The sequence below is a fragment of the Gossypium raimondii genome, chromosome 8 (assembly GCF_025698545.1).
Source record: "Gossypium raimondii isolate GPD5lz chromosome 8, ASM2569854v1, whole genome shotgun sequence".
In the NCBI taxonomy this organism is placed as follows: Eukaryota; Viridiplantae; Streptophyta; class Magnoliopsida; order Malvales; family Malvaceae; genus Gossypium; species Gossypium raimondii.
The window spans coordinates 34,414,333-34,423,128 of record NC_068572.1 but is presented as its reverse complement, the minus strand read 5'-3'; the positions used below and the strand labels follow the sequence as shown (position 1 = coordinate 34,423,128).

The 8,796-nt window shown below is 32.5% G+C and overlaps 1 long non-coding RNA gene across 1 annotated transcript; it reads left to right on the top strand.

Annotated features, from left to right (window-relative positions):
- Positions 1-5,951: 5,951 nt before the first annotated feature.
- Positions 5,952-8,346, top strand: LOC128043124 (uncharacterized). Its single transcript, XR_008198895.1, has 3 exons — positions 5,952-6,038; positions 6,506-6,591; positions 8,094-8,346. It is a non-coding gene; the product is annotated as an uncharacterized LOC128043124 (long non-coding RNA).
- Positions 8,347-8,796: the final 450 nt, after the last annotated feature.

Genomic DNA, 8,796 nt, shown 5'->3' with positions numbered 1-8,796 from the left:
AGTATTGATTTACCTTTAAATTTGAAAATTATTTTATCATTATTTTCTAAAACGATGTAGTTAAAGAGATTTTTGTACAAGTTTGATTTATATATGCATCTTATTTACTCAAGAAAATAATTAAAAGGAATTTATTATATTAATTAAATTTTTAGATTAAATTTATTATTTTAAATTTTATAAATACTATTTTACTTTTAAATTACACTTAGGGTTAACATTTGTTTTAGAGCCATTGGATTTTTTTTAAAAGGGATATATTTTATTAATTATTTATATTATTTGTATGACCCGTATTACACTTGTATTTAAAAATATTAATTATTTTAATCTTAAATCAATATTTAACAGAATTAGTTTGAATCTTAAAATTTTTTTATAAAAGGTACCTTTTAGTCTTAAAAAAGGTTGTTAATTGGTAATTTAATTGATGCGATTAGTGAATTACAGATGTTGTTTTGGAGATAGTGAATTATCATAATTTATGATTCATTTTCTTTTCTCATAAGATAAGCTTTTAATTATGTGAACGCCAACTAAGCTCAAGAAAAGATGCATGCATGTGATTCACAATCATTTACATGCACATTGATACACTATTATTTTCTTTTTCCTTGTTTTGATACATACAAGCAACATCAACATACGTATCTTTCATATTTTTAGCCCTACATTTTTTACAAACACCTAAGCAGGATTTGTTGGCTTAAGAGAAAATGGCATGCCGTCTACTCCAAACCTCATCTCCTTTTGTTCTCCTATATATGAGGCTAAAATGATTCTCTAGTGGAAAAAATTAATTAATTTAATTATTTATTCAAATTTATGACTATCTTTATCCTTAAATGATAATTGCTAGACTTGATAAATGAACAAAAATTCTTTGACAATATATATATATATATATATATATATATATATAATGGCTTATCACTCAACTTTGAAAAAGTTTGATTCAATAATTTTGTTGAGATTTTAGCTGTCTTGTTATTGATGTTCATCTCATGATCGAACAACTCTTTGAACTGTTTGTTTATTCTCATGTTTGAACAGATGTAAACAGTTTGGACAACAGTTTCGACGTGTCTTCAAGACAAGTCAAGTAGAGTTAGTTGTTAGTGTGTGTGTGTGTGTGTGTGTTTTATCCTTATGGTTCATTTCTCTATAACCAAATGATCCTAAGAATATGTTCTATCCTTTCTTAAATGATGGTGATTGAGATTGACTAATTGGTGATCGACTAAGGCTTATATATCCTTAAGCCATTTACTTGGTGATTAAGTTGTTGATTTTAATTGGCTTAAAAAACTTTATTTTGAGATAAATATTGGAAGTTTTTACCTAGGATAATCATATAATTAAAAATGATGATTCTATCTTCACACAACTACTTGAGGAAACTGTCATATTATTATTATAAATAGGTTATTTTATTCACGTGGCTTGGCACATCTTTGAGAGAGAGTTTTTGTATTATTTTCTTGTGTAATTATTGTCAGCATTTACTTTGTTGTTTGCACTCTGCTATAGGCATTTTTGGAGAGTTAAATTTATTGTAAGTGAGTTTATTTGGGTAAGTGGTTCTAACAAGTTGGGGTTATCTACTAGGTTGCATTTGCTTCTTGTGTAAGGGTATATTAGGCTTTAACAAATAGTTTGTTGGACCAATTGTTGAATAAACCATTCATTAAGTAAGGGTACACAGAGTAGATAGTTTCCAAACTACTTTGTTAGGGATTCTGTGACCTGAATCCTGTCACTTGTTGAAGAAATAAATACAGTGGCAAAACATGTGTGTTCTTATTTTTCCTTCTCTTATTGTTTTGCGATCGTTCTACCGCCATTAGGTATGTTTAATATAAAAAACTGGTATCAGAGCTTTTTGGGTTGCTCGTCTCGATCACAATAATGATGAAGTATGATATTTTGTTGTTGGATTGTAACACTAGATTCGCATTGTGGCAGGTAAAGATGCAGACAGTTCTTGCACAGATAGATTTGGAGGATGCTCTGCTAGGGGTAGATAAATGCCTTTGACATTTACAACTGAAGAGAAGCAGCGTAATGATCAAAAGGTTCTGACGTATTTACATCTGTATCTGTCGAATGATATTCTACAGGACATGTTGAAGAAGAAGACCCCCGCTACATTATGGACAAAGCTGGAGTAGCTCTGTATATCAAAAACCCTAACTAGCAAGTTGCATTTGAAGCAACGTCTTTATTCTCATCATTTGGAAGAAGGTACATCTTTGGTCGAACACTTAACTGTGTTTAAAGAAATCATCTCAGACTTAGAAGCCATGGAGGTTCAATATGATAAAGAGGATTTAGGGTTAATTTTGCTTTGTTCATTGCCTCTTTCTTATACAACCTTTAAAGATACGATTTTGTATAGTCATGAATCTCTCACAGTTAATGAAGTCTATGATTCCTTAGCTTCGTATGACAAGATGAAGCATCTTATGACTGGATTTGAATCTCAGGGAGAGGGTCTCATTGTCCGTGAGAGACAAGAATGAAATACTGGTGATAATTGTGGGAGGACACAAGAATGTAATCCTGACAGTAAATCTAAGGGTAGATCTAGATCTTCAAAAAGAGGTAAAACCTATAACTTCTGCAAAAAGAAAGGGCACCTTAAGTCTGAGTGCTATAAGTTGCAGAATAAGACCAAAATGGAGGTTGCAAATCAAAAGGGAAAACAACTAGAACAATCTAGTGAAGTTGGTGTAGGAGAAGACTACAGTGATAGTGAACTCCTAGTTACTTCTGCTGGCAAATTTAAAGTGAGCGAGGAGTGGATCCTCGATTCTGGTTGCACCTTCCATATGAGTCCCAATCGATATTGGTTTACAACATATGAAACAGTGTCCAACAATGTTGTTTTGATGGAAAATAATGTTTCATGTATTATTGCAAGTATTGGCAAGATCAAAATTAACATGTTCGATGGAGTCATCAGAACACTTAGTGATGTATGACATGTACTATGATCGAGAAGCAGAAAGGAAAATAGATAAAACACCTTTACACAAATAATGGCTTGGAATTATGTTCTGATAAATTTAGTAAATTGTACAAATCAAAAGGGTTCGTGATTTGACAGCTCGCTATACTCCATAACAAAACGGTATTGCAGAATGAATGAATAGAACAATCATGGAAAAGGTTCGATTTATATTGTGGAATACTTATTTATCGAAGTTGTTTCGGGCTGAAACGACCTCTACTGCATGTTTTCTAATTAACCGATTTTCATTCATTGCAATTGAGAAAAGACTCCACAAGAGGTATGGTCTAGTACTCCTGCTGATTATTCTTATTTGAAGATTTTTGGGTGTCCTGTGTATGCTCATGTTGATAAGGGTAAATTGGAACCTAAATATATGAAGTGTGTTTTCCTTGGATTTAAGGGTCGTGTTAAAGGATATACGTTACGGTGTCCTAAAACTAAGAAAGTTGTAATTAGCAAATATGTTATTTTTTTACGAGACTGCTATCCTGCATAACTTACCTCTTAAAGATCTTTCCGATAAGGACCAACAAAGTTCAAACACACATATAAAGCAGATAGAGCTTCAGATTGGTCTAGGATCTACAACAGAGTCTACTCCTCAGGTTAGTACAGAAACTAAAAGTAGAGTTACTTTTTCACCACAGTCAGCTCCACAATATTCTATTGCCAAGAACATACCTAGAAGAGAAATTAAACCTCTAAATAGATTCACTGAGGCCGATCTAGTTGTTTATGCCTTAAATGTGGCTGAAGATATAAAAGTAAATCAAGAGTCATCTCATTATTTCGAGGCAGTTAGCTGTGAAGATTCAGGAAAGTGGATGATTGCTATGCAAGAAGAGATGGAATCACTCCATAAGAATAGAACATAAAACCTAGTAAAGCTTCCTAAGGTTAAAAATATTATTCGTTGTAAATAGGTGTTCAAGAAGAAAGAAGAGACTCCAGGAGTTGAAAAACCTAGGTATAAAGCAAGGCTGGTTGCAAAAGGTTACAATCAGATTCTAGGTGTAGACTTCATAGATGTGTTTTCTCCTATTTTAACCATAGTTTGATTCGAGCCTTGCTTGGTATTATGGCCATGTATGATTTGGAGCTTGAATAGTTAGATGTGAAAACAATATTCTTACATAAAGAACTTGAGGAAGATATTTACATGTAACAACCAGGGTTTTATAGTCTTAAAAAAGGAGGACTATGTTTGCTTGCTGAAAAAGTCTCTTTATGACCTGAAACAATCACTTAGGTAATGATACAAGAAGTTTGATTCATTTATGACTACTTATGATTTCAAAAGAAGCAATTTTGACAGTTGTGTTTATTTTAAAGAGAGTAGTGATGTTTCATCTGTATATCTACTCATTTATGTTGATGGCATGTTGATAAAGGCCAAAGATAAAAGAGAGATAAGAAATGTCAAAACCCAACTTAGTAAAGAATTTGAGATGAAAGATTTGGGAGCAGCAAAGAAGATACTCGGGATGGAGATTCTCAAAGATAGAAAAACATGTAAATTATACCTAAGTCAGAAAAGGTACATTGAGAAAGTTCTTTGTAGGTTCAATATGCAAAGTGTCAAGCCTGTTAGTACTCCATTAGCAGCCCACTTCAGACTTTCATAGGCCTTGTCTCTGCAATCAGATGATGAGATTAACTACATGTCATGTGTTCCATATTCTAGTGCAGTGGGATCGCTCATGTATGCTATGGTTTGCTCACATCCAGATTTATCATATACAGTTAGTAGATACATGACAAATCTCGATAAGAAACACTAGAAATTAGTTTAGTGGATTTTCAGATACTTACGAGATACTACTGATGTTTGGTTACAGTTTGAAAGAACTAGAGATGGAGTCTTTGGGTATGTTGGTTCTGATTTTGCTGGAGACATTGATAAAAGAAGGTCTCATACAGGGTATGTCTTTACTATTAGGGGTTGCGGCATTAGTTGGAAAGTCACTTTGCAAACTACAGTTGCTTTGTCTAATACTGAAGCTGAGTACATGATTACGAGGCTTGTAAAGAAGCTATTTGGTTAAAGTGACTCTTTGGTAAACTCAGTAAGGACCTTCAGATCAATACAGTGTTTTGTGATAGCCAGAGTGCTATCTTCCTTACGAAGGATCAAATGTTTCATAAGAGAACAAATTATATTGAAGTTCGGTATCACTTTGTGGGTGATATTATTGCTCATAGTGATATTGTTGTGAGCAAAGTTAGTACTCATGATAATCCCGCGGATATGATGACTAAGTCACTTCTTATAACTAAGTTTGAGAATTTTTTGAACTTCGTTGGTGTTCATTGTTGAATAATACCCCTTATGGGGTTTTGTGGAAAAGGTGGAGAACTTGTTCATTGAGAATTCGTGTCAAGGTGGAGATTGTTAGAGATTGCGTGACCTGAATCCCGTCACTTGTTGAAGAAATAAATAAAGTGGCAAAATAAGGCGATTTGTGGGGGTGAAAGGCTAAGGGCCATGGTTTCCACATAAAATCTGTGTATTCTTATTTTTCCTTTTCTTATTGCTTTGCGATTGTTCTATTGTAACAGCCTGATTTTGGGTCTAGTCAGAACAGTAGTTTCGGGACCACAAATCTGACCAGAAAAATTTATTTTTATTATAGTTTTATGGTCTACAATTTTACAGAATTATTCTGTGAAAATTTCGTATGAAAATTTTGACGTTTGGGCACTCAATTTAGTCACAAGGACTAAATCGTAATAAGTGCAAAACTTGAGTTCTAGAAGCTAGAGGTATTAAATAGTTATAAAATTTTTAGTGGAAGTCCTTATGTGATAATTAGCCCATTAATAAGTTAGTGGAAGATATTTATTTGGTATTTTTGAAATTAGTATGAAAAGAAAAGGGCAAATTGGTCATTAAGCTAATAAAGGTATAATAAGACAAAATTTAAAAACTATCATCTTTTTTCTTTCTTCTTCAACCGTTTATGAAGAAAATGGGCAGCCATGGATAAGCAAACATTCGGCCAAGCTTCTATGGCCGATCTAGGTACGGTTTTTGTCCCGTTTTTAATTATTTCTACGTTTTTGGAGTTGTAGTAACTCGATTTAGCTATTCCGTACCTTCATTTTCAAAACTGTTAAATTTTGAAAATTTTTCCATTGATGAATACATGTGTATTTTCATAATTGATGATAGGAAATGCATCCTTGTTAGATAAACAACATTTGTAAAGTGATTTTTGATAAAAATGTCGATTTAAGACTAAATTGAGAAATGTGATAAATTGTGTGGTAAATGAGTGAATAAGTGAAATATGTGGGCTGCTATAAGCATGAAAAAGGTTTGATTAGGCATGCGTAGTAAAGAAATTGAATGGATTTCATTTTACGAGCCTAGGGGCAAAAGTGTAAATATGATAAAGTTTAGGGGTAAAAATGTAATTTTACCAAAAATGTGAAATTGAGCTAATTTGAGTAGCATGATGAATAAATAAGTCAAATGTTTTGTTATAGATCAAGGAAGATGAGATTCAAACTTAGAACAGGGGAAAAACAAAGAATATGATGAATAAGCCCTTTTCACCGATTATGCTACCGAGGTAAGTTCGTATGAACTATATTCTGTATAATTTTGATTAAAGTGAATGTTATTTGGTGATGGATATTATATATATATATATATATATATATATATATATATATCTTTTATTGTTGAAATTGAATTATTATTGGAAATACATTATCGAATTTAATACTTAATTTAGATTGAACGCGGGATTGAGAACAATCGTTTTATGACAAAGGATGAATTGACGGATAAGACCATAACTGGGTTATGGCACTATGAACGTAAGACCATGGTTGGACCATGGCAATGTTTATATGTAAGACCATAGTTTGGATATGACATTCTGATGATAAGACCATAACTGGGTTATGATACTACAAATATAAGACCATGGCAGAGCCATGGCAATGCATGTGTAAGACCATAGTTGGACTATGGCACAAAAGGAACGATGTACTCATATCTATAAGCTATTCTTCGATTTAGTAAGAAATGGTAAGAGACTTATGTGATTGAATTGGAAGATTTACAGATTATTATTGATTTTGATATGAAGGAAGTGTATTTATTGATTATATTGTATTTGACAAAGAAATTATGTATGTTGAGATGAGTAATAAACTCAAGTGTGACATGTTGAGAAAATAAGTTTATCAATGTTCAATTTATAAGCAATATGTGCAAGTACGCTAACCAGTGTTTTTGCTTGATGCTTAAGCAAATGCCAAGCTATTGGTTGAAATGGCAAGTATTTAAGTGAAAATATGCTAGTGCTCATGAAAGAGTGGTAAGGTTAAATTATACAATTTCTTCTGAAATGACTTATCAAGTGATCAATTCGAAAAAAGGCTTTGGTTATATGCACTAGCTTGTGACCATGGTTGAATGATAAGTTTATGACTTGTGTGTCACGTATATGGAATAAGCATGGAAAGTAAAGAAATGCAAATGAAAATAAGGAAATCATGAAAGAGTAAAATTTACAATAAAACAGTTTTGGACAGCAGCAGTTGTATAACTTTGAAAAATCACCAAAAATTGTGGGAATCACATTAGAGGTTGAATAAGACATGAAATTAAATTTTAATGAGTCTATTTTCAATAGAAATAAACGGGAACATCATCCGAGTCCTGTATTAAGAGATAATTAATTTTTAGTGAAGAAGGGTTGGAACTGTCAGATAGCAGAATAGGGACGGCTTTGAAGAATTAACTGTACTTATTGGTTAAACCAAAAATTCTGAAAATTTTATGGTAAGAATATATGTGAGTCTAGTTTCAGAAAAATTAAGCGGATCTTAATTTGGAGTTCCGTAGCGCAAGATATAAATAATTTAGTGACTATGACTCAAGTAGATAACTTGATATAAATATGAGTAAATAGTGAAACTATGTGCAATTATGACTGTATTATCTTGAGAACATATTGTGAGGATTGGTAAAAGCATGTTAACAGATTGCTTATTATTTACATACCAACTTACTAAGCTATATAGCTTACCCTCTTTCTTTCTTTTTCCTATAATGTCACAGATACTAGCTCAGGTTGGAGATCGTCGGAGATTCTATCACACTATCAAGCTATTGATTGGTATCAATGTATTCAAGCATTTTAAGTTTATGGCATGTATAAGGACCCAACCATTTTGTGTATGAGTTATTATGTTTTGGCCAAATGTTTTGACTTGTAATGGTTAAAGGTTTGATTTATGTATAGCCATGTAACTTGGTTTATATTGGCTAATTGGTTGCAAGCCTTTATATATATATATTAATTATATGACAATGTCTTGTGATGTGAGTTGTGTTTGCATGATACATGATGAGTTGTGGGTATGGCCTAAATTCCTAATGGTTGTATGTGCTAGAAGTCTAGATGTCCAATGGCTAAGTTTTGCTTAATGGTAATGTATGTTAATTAGATATAATTATGCACGTATAAGAGTTGTTGATGATGAATATTGAATGTGAGTAAGTGTGACCCTCCAAAACATGAAAATTTTCTTAGTGTTCTAAAGTTTCCGATTTAGTCCTGCACCACTTCCAATGTATGTTTAGGGCCCTGTAGGCCCTTATAAGGGACGATATGCATGTTTATAGATAGTTTTAAGCAAAATGAAATTTTATGGCCCGATTTTGCATGGTTACTTGTGTTTAAGACCAGTAATGCCTCGTATCCTGTTCCGGTGTCAGACACGGGTAAGGGGTGTTACATCTATCGTCATTAGTTACGTTT